Here is a 20290-nt window from a genome sequence, read left to right as displayed (position 1 = left end):
AATTTTGTATATTCTAATTTTGTTTCCCTCCAGATTTCTACTTATTGTACTAAAAACAAGATAATTCCAAAAAGAAAAATAATAGTTGTGTATTTTATTAGCATAGGATATGAACAGAAATTTAATTGGTTTATAAACCATCAGTATTCAGATGCCATAAGGATAAAGAAAATCCTAAAACTGTTTATATTGTAATATAAAATCATTCTTGGGTTCATGTTAATGAAGAGAACCATTTTCACTGACAATCACCCTATATTCTAATTTATATCAGTGAAACTTTATCAGTTAAATTTTATTTAACAGGTTTTTTTTTCTGACTTCTAGTCTGTTTTGTTTGCAGTATATTCTATTATTCTCACTTTATTTAGAAGATAATTTACCTTTTAAACTAGCATTTTTTTTTTTTCTTTTGCGGTACGCGGGCCTCTCACTGTTGTGGCCTCTCCCGTTGCGGAGCACAGGCTCCGGACGCGCAGGCTCAGTGGCCATGGCTCACGGGCCCAGCCGCTCCGCGGCATGTGGGCTCTTCCCGGACCGGGGCACGAACCCGTGTCCCCTGCATCGGCAGGCGGACTCTCAACTACCGCGCCACCAGGGAAGCCCTTAAACTAGCATTTTTTTTTTTTCATTAAGGATTTAAAATACGTCTTTGGATAAAACACTAAAATCTACTACCTGACTTGAGAAAGGAAGAATTTTAACTTTTATTGCAAAGCCTAATAATGACTGTTATGAAATTTTAGGATTTCATAGTAAGTTAAATCTAAACAATGTCATACGGATTTTTGTATATTAGCTGACTCATAATACTGAAATATAGAAATGAATTTAATAACATTTTAGTGAAAATATAGCAAGTTCTAATAAGGATCAGTGGTTTAATTTTGATTTTAAAAGCCATCAGTTGTTGCCTTAGAATTGTTCCAAAATGAAAATATCTTTACTGGGGGCAGGGGAATTGTGGAAGATTAAAGGGAACGGTTTTAAAATTATTTTAATTTTAAGTGATAGCTGTGTAACAATGTCATCTCTTAACTTCGTAAATGAAAATATAGAACAGTTGCTTTTAGCTTTTTTAGATAATTTTGGTGTTTTTGAGAAGGAAGTGTTTCCCAGAAATAAAATTATCATTTTCGTTCCTCCTCTTCAATTCCCCCTGCCCCTCACCCCTTGCATAATTGTGATTCTCCTGCTGTAAATCTTGGGTGATTATCTAACTTAGAAGTGACTCATATACCATTTATTAGGAACCATGTATTTTTTAAAATTAATTTTTATTGGAGTATAGTTGAGTTACAATGTTGTATTCGTTTCAGGCGTACAGCAAAGTGAATCAGTTATACATACACATATATCCACTCTGTTTTAGATTCTATTTCCATATAGGTCACTACAGAGTATTGAGTAGACTTCCCTGTGCTATACTATAGGTTCTTATTAGTCATCTATTTTAGATATAGTAGTGTGTGTATGTCAATCCCAATCTCCCAATTTATCCCTTACCCCCTTGGTAACTATAAGTTTGTTTTTTACACCTGTGACTCTATTTCTATTTTGTAAATAGGTTCATTTGTACCATATTTTTAGATTCCACATATAAGCCATATCATATGATATTTGCCTTTCTCTGTCTGACTTAACTTCACTCAGTATGACTGTCTCTAGGTCCATCCATGTTGCTGCAAATGGCATTATTTCATTATTTTTTATGACTTAGTATATAGCCATATATACTCCATTGTATATATATACCCCATCTTGTTTATCCATTCTTCCATCGATGGACATTTAGGTTTCTTCCGTGTCCTGGCTATTGTAAATAGTGCTGCAATGAACATTGGGGTACATGTATTTTTTTCAGATTATGGTTTTCTCCAGATATATGCCCAGGAGTAAGATTGCTGGATCATGTGGTAGCTCTGTTTTTAGTTTTTAAGGAACCTCCATACTGTTCTCCATGATGGCTGTACCAATTTACATTCCCACCAACAGTGTAGGAGGGTTCTCTTTTCTCCATACCCTCTCCAGCATTTATTGTTTGTAGATTTTTTGATGATGGCCGTTCTAACCAGTGTGAGGTGGTACCTCATTGTAGTAATTATCTACTACAGTGCCACATTTAACTTAGAAGTGGCTCATACACCCATTCATTAGGAACCATGTATTTTTAATGATATACCAAAATTCGAAAGCAAGTTAGGTACCTGAGAACTGTCATAAAAGTTCTTTACTAGATCAATTTCCAACAAATAAAAAAGCCTATAATTTATGTTACAGAGTTAAAATATTTTCTCTGGCAAATGTTAGACCAAGAGCAATGATGCTGTCAATTATTAATGAAAGGATGGGAATCAGCCCTTGGTCTCTTCAAGTTGTGTGTGTGTGTGCATGCACCTGTGTGTGTTCACGTGTGTGTGTGATTTTTGTTCGGTCTTTCAGTACCCTTCATTATTCTTTTACATTAGCTAGTGCTAAACTTATTTTAAAAAATATCAATGACCTTTAAAACTGGAAAGACTGTGGAGTATTATTTTTGAAGGAGGTTCAGTAATTTGGGTCAAAAAATGCTTTTTACTTGATTTTATGGGGGCATCTCCAGACCATTTTATCTTAATTTTGTTTTGGATATCTTAAACATGATAAACAGATAAATTAAAAAAAACTCATTAACAATTGAATATGATCCAGATGCTAATACAGACAGTAAGGACTACATTTCACTTCAGGAATAAGAGGAGTGGGAATGGTATAACTTTGCAGTAGTAAAAACGTATTTTCTGACTTTACTCTTAAGTTTTAGTCCTTTCTTTCACGCATTTCTGGGGAAAACTGGAAAAATAAATTGCCTTACAATGACTTAGGAAGAATGGCCTTGGAAATTGTGACAACACAGTTGTGTGTTGTGTGAGATCCATGTGTGATGACCATAATACAACTGAATGTGTCATTATAATGTTTCTAAGCCTATGAAACAGTAAAAAAAAAATCTGTACAAGGGGAAACAAACTTTTTTGAAGATAAAGTGAAAATACGTCTTAAGGGCCAAATAAATTTAAAATCCAATCAAATGATATATCTAAGACAGCTGTGAGTGGGGAGATACTGTAAAACTTGAATTTCAGGTGTTGGAACTTGCCTCTTTGGGGTTATAAAGTCATAGACGTGGAAAGTATAAAGTGTTCAGAGTTCCTCTGAGGGTGTCAACAGTGCAGTCAGCCTCTTAGCTTGAATTTCTGGTCATTTTGAGAGCTGTAGAACACTGGGAAGTCAACTCCAAGGTTACATTGTGGGGACTGAAATAATTATTTCCTTGGGAGTAAGCATTTGTCAAACGCTTAGAAAGTTTTATCATGAAGTAAAAGAGGTATTTATCTCATTGTATTAATATTTATATAAAAAAGGATTTGTAAAAAATTGTACCTACAATATTTAACATTTGGATTATTATAAAAAATAGATTAGCCTGTGACTTTAATTCTAACTTAATTATTCAAAATTTTAATTTTAATAATTAATTTAGAACCATGATTTTTTTATGACTAATAATTTATTTATTGGAGTGTAATTGCTCTACAGTGGTGTGTTAGCTTCTGCATTATAATAAAGTGAATCAGCTATACATATACACACATCCCCATATCTCTTCCTTCTTGTGTCTCCCTCCCACCCTCCCCATCCCACCCCTATAGGTGGTCACAGAGCACCAAGCTGATCTCCCTGTGCTATGCAGCTGCTTCCCACTAGCTAGCTATTTTACATTTGAGAACCATGATTTTAAATTGAGTCTTAGTAAGCTTGTAAACATTATCAGAGTGCTTAATATATAAATGTTTTATTTCTTCACATTATAATTTAAATATATTTGATGTTAACAGTAATTTAAGTGCTCACTAAGGTCTATCTGTAACACTATTAAGGTATTCAAAATATTAAATATATAAATAAAGTTTCAAATGTTTGAAGATGTTTAAATCTATGGTGAATATAAACATTATCCAGAGCACCATTAAAGGTAATATGTTCTTTTGTTTTTTTTTTGCGGTACGCGGGCCTCTCACCGTTGTGGCCTCTCCCGTTACGGAGCACAGGTTCCGGACGCGCAGGCTCAGCGGCCATGGCTCACGGGCCCAGCCGCCCCACAGCATGTGGGATCTTCCCGGACCGGGGCACGAACCCGTGTCCCCTGCATCGGCAGGCGGACTCTTAACCACTGCGCCACCAGGGAAGCCCTGTCTTATTTGAAATTTATTGTGCTTCTTAGAACTGAGTTTTGGTGTCTTTTAGCAATTCTTGGAAAATGCCAGCCATTATTTGTTTGAAGGGTTCCTCTGCCCCTTTATTTCTACAATCATCTCCTTCTGGAACTCCAAGTTTTATATGTTAGACCTTCACACACTATCTTTCATGTCTTCTAACCTTAGCTTGTTTTCCATATCTTTGTCAGGACTTCCTATTGGATTGTTTCTTAAGAATTATCTTGTCGAGGTCTATCCTGATGGGTCTTTTTCTGTAAACCTACATTGTGGGAAATGCCTCAGAGTAACTGCGTACTTTCCTTTACTCATGGAACCACCTGTTAGATCTGTGGGAAAGAAGTACAAGACAGAGCTGCTAAGTAAACTATGAAAAACCTAACAGTCAAACTTTTTTTTATCGTAGGTATTGGCATATCCCAATAATCTGTACTCTTCTAGGGTGTGATGGCTTAGGAGTGAATATGATTTGATTGAATCTTATACATTTTCAGAGGATGTCAAATTCAGAACCAGGCAGATCCATCTCCCGACCCTAAACATGGTCCTAAAGTAAATCGCTTGAGGAAATTGGATCCCGAAGGTTACAGGTGGGGAATTTTGAAGTGTGTCTATATTCCATTGGAGATCAAAGAAACCTAACTAAAAGAATTGTGGGCTGACTCACATGACAACTTCTTTTTGAAAGGGCTATTTTATCTTGAAGGTTATGAGTTTGGAGGAACTAAGGTGATTGGCAGTGGAAAGAATCAGAACATTTGAAATTCCTTAAAAATTTATTGACTTAAATAATTTTGTCTGTGTTACACATAATTAAAAAAAAAAAAAAAACCTTTACACTTTGTGCAGAAAGTCAGTGTACATTTTTGGCTCAGAGTTTCTCTAATGTTTTCTGTGGAAGGAATAATACCATTTATCAGTTAAAAAAAAAAGAATTATTAGTCCATTAATTTTCTCTTCAGCTGTGTCTAATCCATTATAAATTCATCCACTGGATTTTCCATTTCAATTATTATGTATATTTTTCCTGGAACTTCCTTCTGGTTCTTTGATAAATCTGTATTAAAAAATAGAGTTCTGTACTCATATTTTCAAACCTTTCTTTTTTTATTGAGGTATAATTGACATATAACATTGTATTATTTCCAGGTGTACAACATAATGATTCAATATTTGTATATACTGTGAAGTGATCATCACAATAAGTCTTGATAACATTTGTTGACATACATAGTTACAAATATTTTTTCTTCTAATGAGTACTTTTAAGATCTCCCCTCTTAGCAACTTTCAGATATGCACTATAGTATTATTAACTATAGTCACCATCCTGCACATTACATCCCCATGACTTAATTATTTTATAACTGGAAATTTGTACCTTTTGGCCCCTTTCACCCATTTCTCCCATCCTCTGTCTCCTACCACTGGCAACCACCAATCTGTTCTCTGTATGTATGGGTTCCTTCTGTTGTTTTCATTGCTGTTGTTTAATTCCACATATAGTTGAGATCATACAGCATTTGTCTTTCTCTTTCAGACTTATTTCACTTAGTATAATGCCTTCAAGGTATATATATGTATATCTCACAGCCATTCATCCATCATCAGACACTTAGATTGTTTCCATACCTTGGCTATTGAAAAAATGCACCCAGAAATGGAATTACTGGACCATATGGTAGTTCTATTTTTAATTTCTTGAGGAACCTTCATACTGTTTTCCATAGTGGCTGCACCAATTTACATTCCCACCAACAGTACATAAAGGTTCCCTTTTGTGTTTTTACTTCTTTGCTGACACTTGTTATTTCTTGTCTTTTCAATGGTAGCCATTCTAACAAGTGTGAGGTGATATCTCATTGTGATATTGATTTGCATTTCCCTGATGACTAGTGATGTTGAGCATCTTTTCATATACCTGTTTCCCATCTATATGTCTTCTTTGGTAAAATGTCTCTTCAGATATTTTGCCCATTTTTAAAAAATTGGATTTTTTGTTCATTTGTTTGTTTTTGCTATTGCACTGTATTGAGTTCTTTATATGTTTTTGGGTATTAACCCTTTATCAGATATATGATTTTGCAAATAGTTTTTCCAACTCAGGAGATTGCCTTTTCATTTTATTATTTCCTTTGCTGTGTAGAAGCTTTTTAGACTGATGTAGTCCCACTTGTTTATTTCTGCTGTTGTTGTCTTTGGTTTTGGAGTCAGATTCAAAAACTCATTGCCAAGACTAATGTCAAGGATCCTACATTCAAGTCTTCAATCCTTAATTTTTGTGCATGGTATATGATAGTCTACTTTCATAATTTTGCATGTGGCTGTCCAGTTTTCCCAGCACCTTTTATTGAAGAGACTATCCCTTCTTCATTGTATATCCTTGCTTCCTTTGTCATAAATTAATTGGCCACAGATGTGTGGGTTTGTTTTATTTGGGGAATCTCTTTTCTGTTTCATTGATCTATAGGTCTGATTTTTATGCTAATACCATACTGTTTTGATTACTGTAGCTTTGTAATGTAGTTTGAAATTAGGGTGCGTGATGCCACCAGCTTTGTTCTTCTTTCTCAAGATTCCTTTGGCTATTGGGATATTTTGTGGTTCCATACAAACTTTAGGATTGTTCATTATATTTCTATGAAAGATGCTATTGGAATTTTGGTAGGAATTGAATTAAATCTGTGGATTGCTTTGGGTGATATGGACATTTTAACACAATTAATTCTTCCAGTCCATGAGCACAGACTACATATTTATTTATTTGTGTCTTCTTTAGTTTCCTTCATCAGTGTAAGTTTTCAGTGTACGGGCCTTTTACCTCCTTGGTTAAATTTATTCCTAGGTATGTTATTCTTTTTGGTGAAATTGTAAATGGGTTTGTTTCCTTAATTTCTCTTTCTGGTAGTTTGTTGTTAGTGTGTAGAAATGCAACAGATTTTTGTGTATTAATTTTTGTATCCTTCAATTTGAATGAATTCATTTATTAGTACTAACAGTCTTTTGGTAAAACTTTTTTTTTTTTTTGAAATACAGTTTATTTACACTGTTGTGTTAGTTTCTGATATACAGCAAAGTGATTCATTTAAATATGTATTCTTTTTCATATTCCTTTCCATTTAGGTTGCTACAAGATATTGAATGTAGTTCCCTGTGCTATACAGTAGGACTTTGTTGTTTATTCATTTTATATATAGTAGTTTGTATCTACTAATCCCAAACTCTGAATTTATCCCCCCGTCCTTTCCCCTTTGGTAACCACAAGTTTGTTTTCTATGTCTTCGAGTCTGTTTCTGTTTTGTAATTAAGTTGATTTGTGTCATATTTTAGATTCTACATATAAGTAATAGCATATGATATTTGGCTCTGTCTTATTTATTTCACTTAGTATGATCATCTCTAGGTCCATGCATGTTGCTGCAAATGGCACTATTTTATTCTTTTTTTATGGCTGAATAATACATAAACACACACACACACACACCACGTCTTCTTTATCCATTCATCTGTAGATGGACACTTCACTTAGGTTGTTTCCATGTTTTGGCTATTGTAAATAGTGCTGCTATGAACATAGGGGTGCATGTATCTTTTCAAATTAGAGTTTTCTCCAGATATATGTACAGGAGTAGAATTGCTGGATCATATGGTAGCTCTATTTTCAGTTTTTTGAGGAACCTCCATACTGTTTTCCATAGTGGCTGCAAGTGAAACTATTTTAAAATACATGTTTAATAGCAATACTTGAATGTTGTTCTGTTTACTACTGTCAGTTACTATAACAGAACTTCATTAAGAATATTTCCTTTTCATGCTTGGTTATTCTTAGTGACAAAGCATGCCCTCGTGGTCTTAGGATGGATATTGGATATATCATTTTCATTATGAAAATCTAAACATATGGCATGACTGTTAGGTGTTTCCTTGAAAACTGTCACATTTTGCTACTATCAGTGGCTTCTTGATGTGTTAATGTATTACATTCCCTCTTCAGCATTGAAGAAATAGATGATACATCTGTAAGATATAGCTGCAGTGGACAAAAAAGTAATCCTTTTGATCTGTGTAGAATGATCAACTAAGTTCTTTTCTGGCAATAGACAGACAAACAGATATTCTTCCCCAGATCTATCAGTGTTAAGGGAACTAGCACAACATTGATAGATGATTGCCTGATGAATACCCATTAAATGCTCTAGACCATTAAGTGTACTAATATCTGTCCCAGGATTGGACTGAACCAACATTCACATACCTGAATGGTACGTTGTTAGCTTCCTGTAAAATCACTCACACTTTCCTCTCTTCTGAATTATGCTTTGGAGGGTGCCATTAGCCAATATCAAAAGATGCTATAAGAAAGAGACCTGTAGAAAAATTTCAAGCCTACTGTAAAGATGTTGTTATGATCTTTGTTCGTGGGATTGCAGTGCCCCTTTTATGAATTCCCTTAAGGAGAAATGGTTTGCTGCTTTCTGAACTTTAGTATCAGGAACAGTTGGGTTTCTTCTGAGCAGTTGATTTTTTTATCTTCTTATGGATCCTTGGTTTGTAAACTTATTATCTTTCTTTCACGGGGAGGCCAGAATACTGAATCATATGTTAACTTATTTGATATTATAGTTATATCTGGCTCCTTTTAAGTCCTTACTTTATTTTTCAGTATTTTTTTCTCATTTCTTCAGCTTTATGTTTTCTTGGTATATTTTGTTTTATTTTTTAATTGAAGTATAGTTGATTTACAACGTTGTGCTAGTTTCCAGTGTACAGCAAAGTGATTCAGTTATTCTTTTTCAGATTCTTTTCCCTTATAGGTTATTACAAAATACTAATTATAGTTCCCTGTGCTATCTAGGCAAAGATATACGGTGACCTTATATATAGGAAACCCTAAATGCCTTTTTACTCACATATGCTATCAAGTATCTATATGTATGTGTGTGTGTGTGTGTGTGTATATATATATATATATATATATATATATATATTTGTTTTCTTAAAAAAATTTTTTTTGCTGAGACTATTTAACATAAGACAGACAAACCACCTTTACTGGGAGATTTGCTTTTAACCTGGCTTTTGCATAATTTGCCTTTGGCAAAGTCTTCAGCAAGTAGCAAGATTTAAAGTACAGGGTTGAAGTTCAGGTTAAAACTCTAGTAAGTTAATGATCAAGAACGTACAAGGTAGAGAATCAGAGATAGAGAATTTGGGTTATCAGTTTATCCAAGTGTAGGGAACATTTAACAGACGTACATATACCAGAATTAGGGCATGAGGTTATAATCAGATATTGGGAAATTCTGAGGTCAGGTCTGGCTTTAGAGAAGGTGGGGCTAAGCTTGTATTTGGGGGTAAAGAGAGCTCCATTTAGGGAGAAAAGGAGACAGAGGCTGGAAATCTGAAGAGGTAAATGAGTCAGCCCAGGTGCAAGGACTGATTTTGCCATGCTGAGTGACCACGGGCAAGTGAATTAAACCATCTGAGACCTCTTTCTAGTTTGGGTAATGTAGATAATAATACCTACCTCACAGATTGCTTTAAAGACATGAAAAGTACTTAAAATAGCGTCTGCTCTCCAGCAGGCTTTCAATAAATAGTGATTGTCATCGTGTCCCAGTGCAGCGGCTGCATTCTGCACGCTGATCCCACCGTGTGCCGCTGTGAATAAAATAGCACGAGGGTGTAGCCTTTTCTTAATTTGCAGGGAACCCAATTTGGTTGGGATATTCTCAATTGGCAGCTTCCCTGAGATCGATGTTTTCACCCTTTGGTGTTTACTGCTTCCTGCCTGCCAGTGGGCGGCAATAGATGACAAAACAAATGAATGAACAGTATCAATATTTCTTGCTTTTCTTCCCAAATCAACACATTCCAAGTGTTTCACTGATTGGGTAAGTTTAGGAATCAATGTCTGGTTTAGAACCCTGTATCCATGACGTAATGCTGCTTGTTTTAGCAGAAGTCTCTTGGGGCCATGGGAAAGCATCTTCCTAAATTCTCAGGTTCGTTTTTTGCTACCTGCACTAGGAGTGGTTGGACAGAAGTATATCTGAGATCCCTGTCATTCCCAGGAAGGGTGTCATTTGCTAGCTCTGGCAAGTATCTTTTCCTAGGACACTTTGCTATGCTGCAAAAAGAAATCTATAACTGTACTGAACTCCTCCCTAAGTCAAAGTGTCAGAAATCTCTCAGGCTGTCATAATTTACCTTTTAAAGGTAAATAAAAGGAGATAGGGCAATTATTTTCAGTTGGAAGAAGATAGATCCAATTGTATGATACAAGGATGTAAAGGTCACAAAGCAGGTATTTGCAGATCGAGTACTCTTTCCCCAACCTGCTCACTCATTCTCACTGTTTTCTTACCACAGTTGTCCCCAAGTTCAACTCTGTCACTCTGGTGACCTGTATTGCTAAGCAGTAGCAACAGACCCCAGAGGCCTCTAACTAACTCCATCTTTTCATCTTGGAGAAATGTTTCTTGATAGGTAAGAAACTAAGCACCGCCGTCTGGGCTTATCTGAGATCCTAAAAGCCCTCTGAATGTGTGTTGCTGACCTCATTTTGAAGTCCCTGTTGCATCTTTGGAGCACATCACAGGTACATAAATCACCCTTAGAAAGTACATTCTTCCAAACTCTGTCAGCCTATGTCTCTCAGAAAATACATTCACTTTGGGCAGCTTTTTATGAAGCCTGCTTTATGAAAATTAATAATAATAATAAAAGAGGAATTTAAAGATTTTTGTACACTCTGTTGGGTTTTTTTTTGGAATTTTTAGCTGCCATCCAGGCACACAAATAGTCTAGTGACTGCTTCTGTTGGTACCTTCACGATGCATTCAAGCCTTTTGTTAAACTTGAACCACACTGAACTTCGAAGCCCTTTGAATCTCACCTCCTCCACACAGCCTTCCTTGGCTACTCTTGTCCTGTTTAAAGACAAGGAATATTAACGCTTGTGGAGGTGGTATGCAAATGTTACTTGCTGTTGCCAATTTTTATCTTCCCTAAACAGCTCCGCCACATAAAACATGCATCACAAATTAATTTGTATATATTCCTTGATTAATGGGTGCTATTTTCATCTTCCTAATATTGTTCCTGATCTGTGCGTTTTCTAATATGTTGTTCAGTGATTCATACATGGTGATCTTATCTCCATGGCTAAACTATAAATGTTCTCAAATGAGGGCAAGGACCAGATTTTATCTGCTCCCTTAACTAATGTTTAATAAGGGTCTGCTGTTTCGATGTTTTCTAAAATGTTGGCTGGGGAAAGATGGCGGGTCTTCAGGACATGCAATTTCCTGTTGGTATAACTAACTTCCCACTCTCTTCCATGAGCATTGGGGTTTCTTGTACAAGAATATCTTTGTCTTGTTAATCACTTTATTGAGGTATGATTGACATGTAAAAAGTAGTATATATTTAATGTGTACAGGTTGATGTGTTTGGGGATAAGTATATACCTGTGGAACCATCACTGACATCAATGCCATAGACATATCCGTTGCTAGTAAATGTTTCCTTGCATCCGTTTATTATGATTGTTTTATGTGTGTGAGTGTGTGTGTGTGTGAAACTTGATGTAAGGTTACCTCCCTGGCAAATGGTGAGTATACAGTACAGTATTGTTAGCTATAGGCACTATGCTGTATAGTAGCTATCCCTGATTTATTGATCTTGCATAACTGTAACTTTGTACGCTTTGATCATCGTCTTCCCATTTCCCCCTGTGAGAAACTATTTTAGATTTCACATATAAGTGAGATCATGCAGTATTTGTCTTTCTATGTCTAGCTCACCTCACATAACATAATGTCCTCCAGGTTCATCCATGATGTTGCAAATGGCAGGATTTCCTTCTTTTTTAAGGCTGGATATTGTATACGTGCGCCACATTTTCTATACCCATCCATCCTTCAGTGGGCATATAGGCTGATTACATATCTTGGCTATGGTGAATACAGAGCAATGAACATGAGAGGGTAGATCTCTCTTTAAGATCCTAATTTCAATTCCTTTGGATAAATACCTGTAAGTGAGATTGCTGGATGGTATGGTAGTGCCAGCTTTAATTTTTTGAGGAACCACCACACTAATTTCCACAATAGCTTTACCAATTTACATTCCTACCAACAGTGTACAAGGGTTCACTTTTCTCCACATCTGGCCCGTACTTCTTATGTTTTTATTTTTTTTAAATAGCTATCCTCATAGGTGTGAAGTGATATCTCATTGTGGTTTTGATTTGCCTTTCTCTGGTGATTAATGACATTGAGTACCCTTTCATATACCTGTTGTCCACTTGTATGTCTTCTTTGGAGAAATGTTTATTCAGATCCTCTATCCGTTTGTTAATTGGGTTATTGGTTTTGTTTTGTTTTTGTGCAGTTGAGTTGTATGAATTCTTTACATATTTTGGATGCTAACCCCTTATCGGATATATGGTTTGCACATATTTTCTCCCATTACATAGCTTAGCTTTTAATTTAGTTATTTCCTTTGCTATGCAATAGCTTTTTAATTTGATATAGCCCCACACTTTTATTTTTGTTTCTGTTGTGTGTACTTTTGGTGCTACGTCCAAAAAATTATTGCCAAGACCAATGTCAAGGAGCTTTTTCCTTATGTTTTCTTCTAGGGGTTTTACATTTTCAAATGTTACATTTAAGTCTTTAATCCACTTTGAGTTGATCTTTTTCTGTATGGAATAAGGTAGGGGTCCAGTTTTATTCTTTTGCCTATGGATATGCAGTTTAAGCAAAAACATTTGTTGAAGAGACTGTCCTTTCCCCATTGTATATTTTGGTGCCTCTGAAGAAATTTAATTGACCATAGAAGCATGAGTTTATTTCTGGGCTCTCTGTTGTGTTTCATTGGTCATTGGGCTATTTTTATTCCAGTACCATAATGTTTGGATTACTGTAACTTTGTAATGTAATTTCAAATCAGGAAATGTGATGCCTCCAGCTCTTTCATTCTTGCTCAAGATCGTGTTGGCTATTTGGGGTCTTTTGTAGTTCCATAGGAGTTTTAGGATTGTTTTTCTCTTTCTGTGAAAAATGCCATCGAAATTTTGATGGAAATTGCATTGAATCTGTGAAACATTTGGGCAATGTGGACATTTTAAGAATATTAATTCTTCCAATCCAGAAACACAAGATATCAAAAAACCAAAAACCCAGTTTAAAAAAATGGGCAGAAAAGCTAAATAGACATTTCTCCCAAGAAGACATACAGATGGCTACAAGCACATGAAAAGATGCTCAACAACATTAGAGAAATGCAAATCAAAACTACAGTGAGGTATCTCCTCACACTGGTCAGAATGGCCATCATCAAAAAGTCTACAAAATAATAAATGCCAGAGAGGGTGTGGAGAAAAGGGAACCCTCCTACACTGTTGATGGAAATGTAAACTGGTGTAGCCACTATGGAGGACAGTATGGAGGATCCTTAAAAAACTAAAAACAGAGCTACCACATGATCCAGCAATCCTACTCCTGGGCATGTATCCAGAAAAGACAAAAACTCTAATTTGAAAAGATACATGCACCCCAGTGTTCATAGCAGCACTGTTTACAATAGCCAAGTCATGGAAGCAACCTAAATTTCCATCGACAGATGAATGGGTGAAGAAGCTGTGGTATATATATAATGGAATATTACTCAGCCATAAAAAAGAATGAAATAATGCCATTTGCAGCAACATGGATGGACCTAGAGATTCTCATACTATGTGAAGTCAAACAAAGACAAATATCCCATGATATCACTTACATGTGGAATCTTTAAAAACTGATACAAATGAACTTATTTACAAAACAGAGATAGAGTCACAGAGATAGAAAACAAACTTATGGTTACCAAAGGGGAAAGAGGAGGAGAGGGATAAATTAGGAGTTTGGGATTAACAAATACACACTAATATATATAAAATAGGTAAACGACAAAGACTCTATAGTACAGGGAGGTATATTCAATATCTTGTAATAACCTATAATGGAAAATAATCTGGAAAAGAATTTGTACATGTATCACTGAATCACTTTGCTGTACACCTGAAACTAACATAGCATTGTAAATCAACTATACTTCAATAAAAAATGGATGAAGAAAACCAGAAAAAAAATAAAGAAGGGAGCAACAAACAGGAAGGAGAAATTCTTCAAGAGCTTTGGTCAAGAACCCTGCCACGTGCCAGTAAACTTGTGATTCTAGGACCTGTTTGATTTACAGAATGATAACAAACTAATTTTTTAGTATTGTCTATTACCAGGTACATAATATCACCTGGCGTCCTTACAGTCCTATATATATCCTGTAGGTCCTGTATCTCCCAGTAAAATATAAAGTTATTTTTGTCGTTAATTATTTTTCCTCCTATTTTTTGTAAATTGACTTAACCAAATTTGGCTGTTCATAATCGTTAGGTTTTTTCTGGTACTGGTTATTATTGTTTTGAAATATCAGGAACCTGCCGTCATTATAGGTAGGTGAGGGTTATATATATCTTTCTGCATAACCTTACTGCCACATACAAAGTTATATTTTGGACCAAATCTTGTTACAAACGCACATATTTTTTAGAAGGAAAGTATGAAATTAATCATAATCATGTTACATCAATAATAATATCCAGTGCTCTGTTCTTGTATAAGTTCTATCCACAGCTTGCATAAAAAATGCACACATTTTTGTTGTGTTTTAAAAACACAACAGTTATTCTAGAGACAAGGGTTCTTTAATTTTATAATTGGCCTTGGTTACCAGAATCTTATGAAATAGGGACTAGATTCAAGACTTTTTAAAAACCAAAGTTCAGGTCCCGTTTCAAAGGAAGTCTTCGTACAACTTATTCATGCAAGAATATATATAAAATTTCTAGCCTATCCACACTATTTGAGGACCACAACATTGGCCAATGAATACCCACTTCAAAAATAGTTTATGATGTTTAATAAAACCTATTTTGCTGGTCAGAGATAAAAAGTGTTCGCAGTAGCTACTGTAACCTTTAGATTATATGAGAGCCAACACAATTTAGGCAAGTAACTATCTTTGATTGTAAATTAAAACTTTATTAAACATTCAGACACACACACACACTCACACCCCACACTATGATTAAGTATTTTAAAGTGTATTATAGACATCACAACACCATTTTATAACAGAAACCATTAGGCTCAGAGAGGTTAAGCAATTCGCCTCTGGATTTACAACTGTTAATTGGGAAAGGAGAGAAGTGACCCATGGCTTTGGACTCCATATGCATACATATTCTTTATACCATACTGTACATCTTGGGCTTATTTTCTCTGGGTGCTAAAACCCAAAATCTCTGTTTATTTGACTCAGAACGACCCACTACCTGTTACCAAGATGGAAATTCTAAGAACACTTGTAAAATATGTCCCTACTGCATCTGCGTTCTTGGGGCACGTAGAGACTTCTGTATTAGTGAGTCAGTTCGCTGTGTATGACAATGAGGTACACTATCTAGGGGAAGCACATGGAGAAGTTTCAGCAGGGGGTGCAGTTTCAACAGATTACTAAATTACTGCTGGCAGGGGAAGCAAGCCACAGAAGCTGGCAGACTCAGGCTGGAATAAATGGGAAAAAGTAAGATGAGATGGGAGCATAAAAGCTCACAGCCAGACATGTTCTGACTCCATCATGATGCAGGTTTGTACAAATGATGGCGAATTTAGTTCTTTGGTGATTCTCAAAATATAGATTCTGGATTCCCATGAGAACGTGGTAAATAGCTAGTTCTAACCAAGAAAGCAAGCAATGCATTCATTCTGCTCGCGATCTTTGCCTGCTGATGGTAATAGCTTCACACTAGAAATAATTCTCATTTCTAACAAATTTTGGTTAAAAACTACACTTTTTTAATGAATTGGTGCTTTCGGAAGTATTACCTTGAGGTTTGATGGTTGTCATAAAGTTAAGACCTGGAATGTAATACAGAATTCGATTTGCATATAAAAGTCTCTATGTAAATGTATCTGAAGGGGCTATATTAGAAGCTGATCATCTTTCATCATGGGGAGAGAAAGTGGAGTTGTATGCTATTTGTAGTTTCTCTTAGAATAGAGATATAAGAAAGGGTACGGCAGAAATTAAACACAACATTTTAAATCAACTATACTTCAATAAAATTTTTAAAAAGTTGTCACGCCAGAGAAAAAGGATCACTTTCGTCACTGCTTCTAATGTGGAAATTGATGGTATTTAGTGTTGTATGTATTTTTCCTCACTCATTTTTTTAAACACACATATTTTGTTGAAAAAAGTTAAATTATTTGATATAGCCTAATAAAATAATTTGAATTGTTATTATCTCTTATCCAGTGTTCAAAGGCATTTGAGAGGACCTTTTCTTAACCCACCTCTGAATGTGCATCCTCTTGACAGAAGGTGACTGAGTTTGGAGGCATTACTGGAAGAAACATCAACTTCCCCATTCTCCTTTCTGCCGTACTTAAGTGCAGATGCGTTCCAGTGCTCGCTGTTACGCTTAGTTTCATACCCTTTGCATATTCTGCTAGTTCTTCCTACTGAACCAAGTGATAACCTCTTTGGGGGACTTAGCTAATTTTAGTTTGGAAGCACATTCAATCTGAGATTGCTTGAAACATTGAAAGAATGCTTACCTCCTGGAAAGTAATCAGTCTGTTATAGTAGATTTCCCCCCAGTCTTTGTGGAAGGGCCTGATTTTCTTTTCCCCTTTCAAGTAACACATAGAATGCGTATTTTTCCCAATTTATTCATTTCTAAACTCAAATAAGAGGGGGAGAAACTCTTGCCTTAAATAATCCCAGCCTTTGGAAGATCAATGACAACAGAAATTTAGAATTATATGTATATAAAATATAAATTTCTGACCTGGTCCACCCTGAACCTAGGTCTCTGACTCCCAAGTTTCTATTCTTTTGTAGGGGAGAAAATCTTTTCCTTTTTTCTCTTGTAGGTTCTTTGGCTGGTCCAATGATGAAACTGACTTAAGGCAGATTAATAGGAGAAAAATTTAATTTGTATGTGTGGGAGCTCATAGATATAGGAGACTCAAAGAAGTGATCAAAGCAGGCAGCTTTTATACCTGTTTTAGACAGATAAGCAATACATTTCTGAAGAATTGACAAGACAAAAAAGTGTGGGTTTGGGGTAGTAAATTAGTAAAGAAGTGGACTTCCCTGGTGGCGTCCAGGAAGATCCCACATGCCGTGAAGCAACTAAGCCCGTGCCCCACAAGTACTGAGCCTGTGCTCTAGAGCCCGTGAGCCACAACTGCTGAGCCTGTGAGCCACAACTACTGAGCCCGCGTGACACAACTACTGAAGCTTACACGCCTAGAGCCCATGCTCTGCAACAAGAGAAGCCACCTCAATGAGAAGCCCGCGCACCACAACGAAGAGTAGCCCCCGCTCGCCGCAACTAGTGAAAAGCCCGCGCGCAGCAACAAAGACACAACGCAGCCAAAATTAAATAAATAAATAAATTTTAAAATTTTTAAAAATTAGTAAAGAAGTAACAAGGTTTGTTTATACAGCGTTCTCTATGAACGGCACCTGCCTTCAGGGGGGTAGAGGAGGGTCAGAGTGACCTTCTTGCATCAGCTGTTTCTTAAGTAGTAACTCTGTTTTGAAATAATCAGTATGCCAAAGCGGCATATTTTAGGATGGCCTGCCCTGAACCCCATCACTTTGAATACAGCATGCTTTTTCCTAAGACTATATCAGAATCCCAAGTCCCCACAGTAATACAAACCTCATAAAAACTATCCTTTTTGACTATAGGAAAAAGAAGGAATTTTTATTTGGTGATTTTGGAGGGTACTATAGCTAGAACTCTCATTTATGCCTTTTATGCCTTTTGACCCATTGTAACAATTCATATTACCTCCCTATGCTCATTTTTTTTTTTTTTTTTTCCCGGTACGTGGTACTCTCAACTGCTGTGGCCTCTCCCGTTGCGGAGCACAGGCTCCGGACGCGCAGGCTCAGTGGCCATGGCTCACAGGCGCAGCCACTCTGCGGCATGTGGGATCCTCCCGGACTGGGGCACGAACCCGCGTCCCCTGCATCGGCAGGCGGACTCTCAACCACTGCACCACCAGGGAAGCCCCCTATGGTCACTTTTTAAGTGTCCCAATTGGTATGAGAAATTATGAAGTCATCCTAGGTATGGGTGATGTTTTCATCCTGGGGTAACACTGTATCATTTAAATTATTTACGTTTCTCCTGACCCAGTGACTTGTATATCAGTCCTTAAACGTTTCTCCCGTTGACTTCAGAGCACAGCTCCCCAGCTTCCTATCCCTTGTGCCACCGTGCAGTACTTCATAGATCAGTACTCCACTGGCCTTCCCTCCGACCTTATTCACTACCTGCCCTTCAGTAAACATAATTCTTTTGAAGATTCTGAATGACTTTATGGCAAGTACTTACAAAAGAATTGAAAAAAAAAAGGAGTTATTAATCAATATGAGTAAGTTCCAAAATGTGATAGAAATTTTAAAACTGTTACTTGACATTGTTAGTGAAATAGGAAGTGATAGATTTGCATTCCTTCTAAAACAATGCATATAACATTTACTCTGTAATAAATGCTATTCTGAGTTCCCTTACGTCTGTTAATTCATTCTACTTATAAATGAATGCTAGAAATCTTAGAAATCTTATCACAGTTCTAAGGGGTAGGTACTGTTACGTACCCTCTCTATTTTCGTTTTACAGATGAAGAAACTGAAGTTCAGGGATTAAGTACTTTACACACTTAGGAAGCATCAAGGCTGGGATTTAACCCTAAACAGTCTGGCTCAGAAGTCCATGATCTTGTCTGTTACGCAGTAATTTAAAGCGTGGTCCAGGAACATCAGTGTCACTTCAGGAGCTGCTAAATCAGAAACTCTTTGGGTGCGGCCCAGTGGCAAACCCTACTGGTTATTCAGATGCCCCCTAACGTTCGCCTTCTTTTAGAGTCTTTCATTGATTGATCTCTCTGATCTCTCAATTATTTTTACTTTGCTTTTTAACAACAATAACAAAAAGTCTTAACAGTTCTGTAATTGAGAGTTAATTTAGAAAATTTGGAAAATACATCAAAGCGTAAAAACATTGAAATCTAAGCAGTAATAATTACTGTGTTTACAGCTTTATAATATGCTTACACTCATGTAGAATACTGTGAGCATTTTTTTCAGTCATTGATAATTCTAAAATACCATTATAAATGATTCCTTGCATTTTCAATATGCAGAAATTTTACTTGTATGTGTTTGTTTTTAGGTTCTTACATTTTTGAGGATGTTTTTATTGGCATGTAATTCACATATCATATTACTTTGTCTTTACACTAAAGAGTCTACAACTCAAAATCAGATAAGCATTCACTTAGATTTTCGAGTAGCTGCTTCATGAATTGGATGGTTATATTTAGTTCTTTAACTCCCATAGAATTTTTCATTTTGATATTAGATATAGAAGGTCAAATTTTGAAAAAGTAAAACAAAACAAAAAAACCAGTAATTACATTAACCCGATGTCATCAGTTGAGGAATTCTTTTTTTCTTTAAATTCTTTAAAGGTCCTTGGCAAAATAACTGGATTGGCTCAGTAAATATTTGTGGAATTCTTGAATAAATGAATGAGTCTCATTCGACCTCTCTGAATTTCAAGAATTTCTTATCTTTTTAAATGAAGATTTCTATTTCTTACCTCATTTCCTATCTTTGTAAAGTCTGAGGTAGGATATTAGTTGATGACTGAAAATGGTTAAACTTACACTGGAAGCCCAGTTAGTTCTTCATATCTAATGCCTTCTTGCCCAAGACAGTGAATGGATGGTCCATTTTGGCTAGATCACTTCTTCCCTGACAGAACTGCCATTGCCTACAAGGTTTACCTTGAGGGTAGATGGGAATTACTATCAGTGTACTGTTCTGCAGTTCATGCTTTCACGAGCATGGGTCTCTTTTATCTTTACACAGAGACATTGGGGCTGGATTGATAACACTTA

At 36.1% G+C, this 20290-nt stretch overlaps 1 protein-coding gene and 1 non-coding gene across 4 annotated transcripts in view; both read left to right on the top strand.

Annotated features, from left to right (window-relative positions):
• The window catches only part of UNC5D (unc-5 netrin receptor D), a 603365-nt gene that overhangs the window by 216071 nt on the left and 367004 nt on the right, over positions 1–20290 (top strand). The window lies entirely within an intron of this gene.
• On the top strand, positions 4483–4611 carry LOC132417784 (small nucleolar RNA SNORA18). Its single transcript, XR_009517934.1, has one exon. It is a non-coding gene; the product is annotated as a small nucleolar RNA SNORA18 (small nucleolar RNA).

This window comes from Delphinus delphis, chromosome 21, assembly GCF_949987515.2.
Source record: "Delphinus delphis chromosome 21, mDelDel1.2, whole genome shotgun sequence".
In the NCBI taxonomy this organism is placed as follows: domain Eukaryota; kingdom Metazoa; phylum Chordata; class Mammalia; order Artiodactyla; family Delphinidae; genus Delphinus; species Delphinus delphis.
Note: the sequence above shows the minus strand (reverse complement) of the source record. Positions and strands in the feature narration are given on the sequence as shown.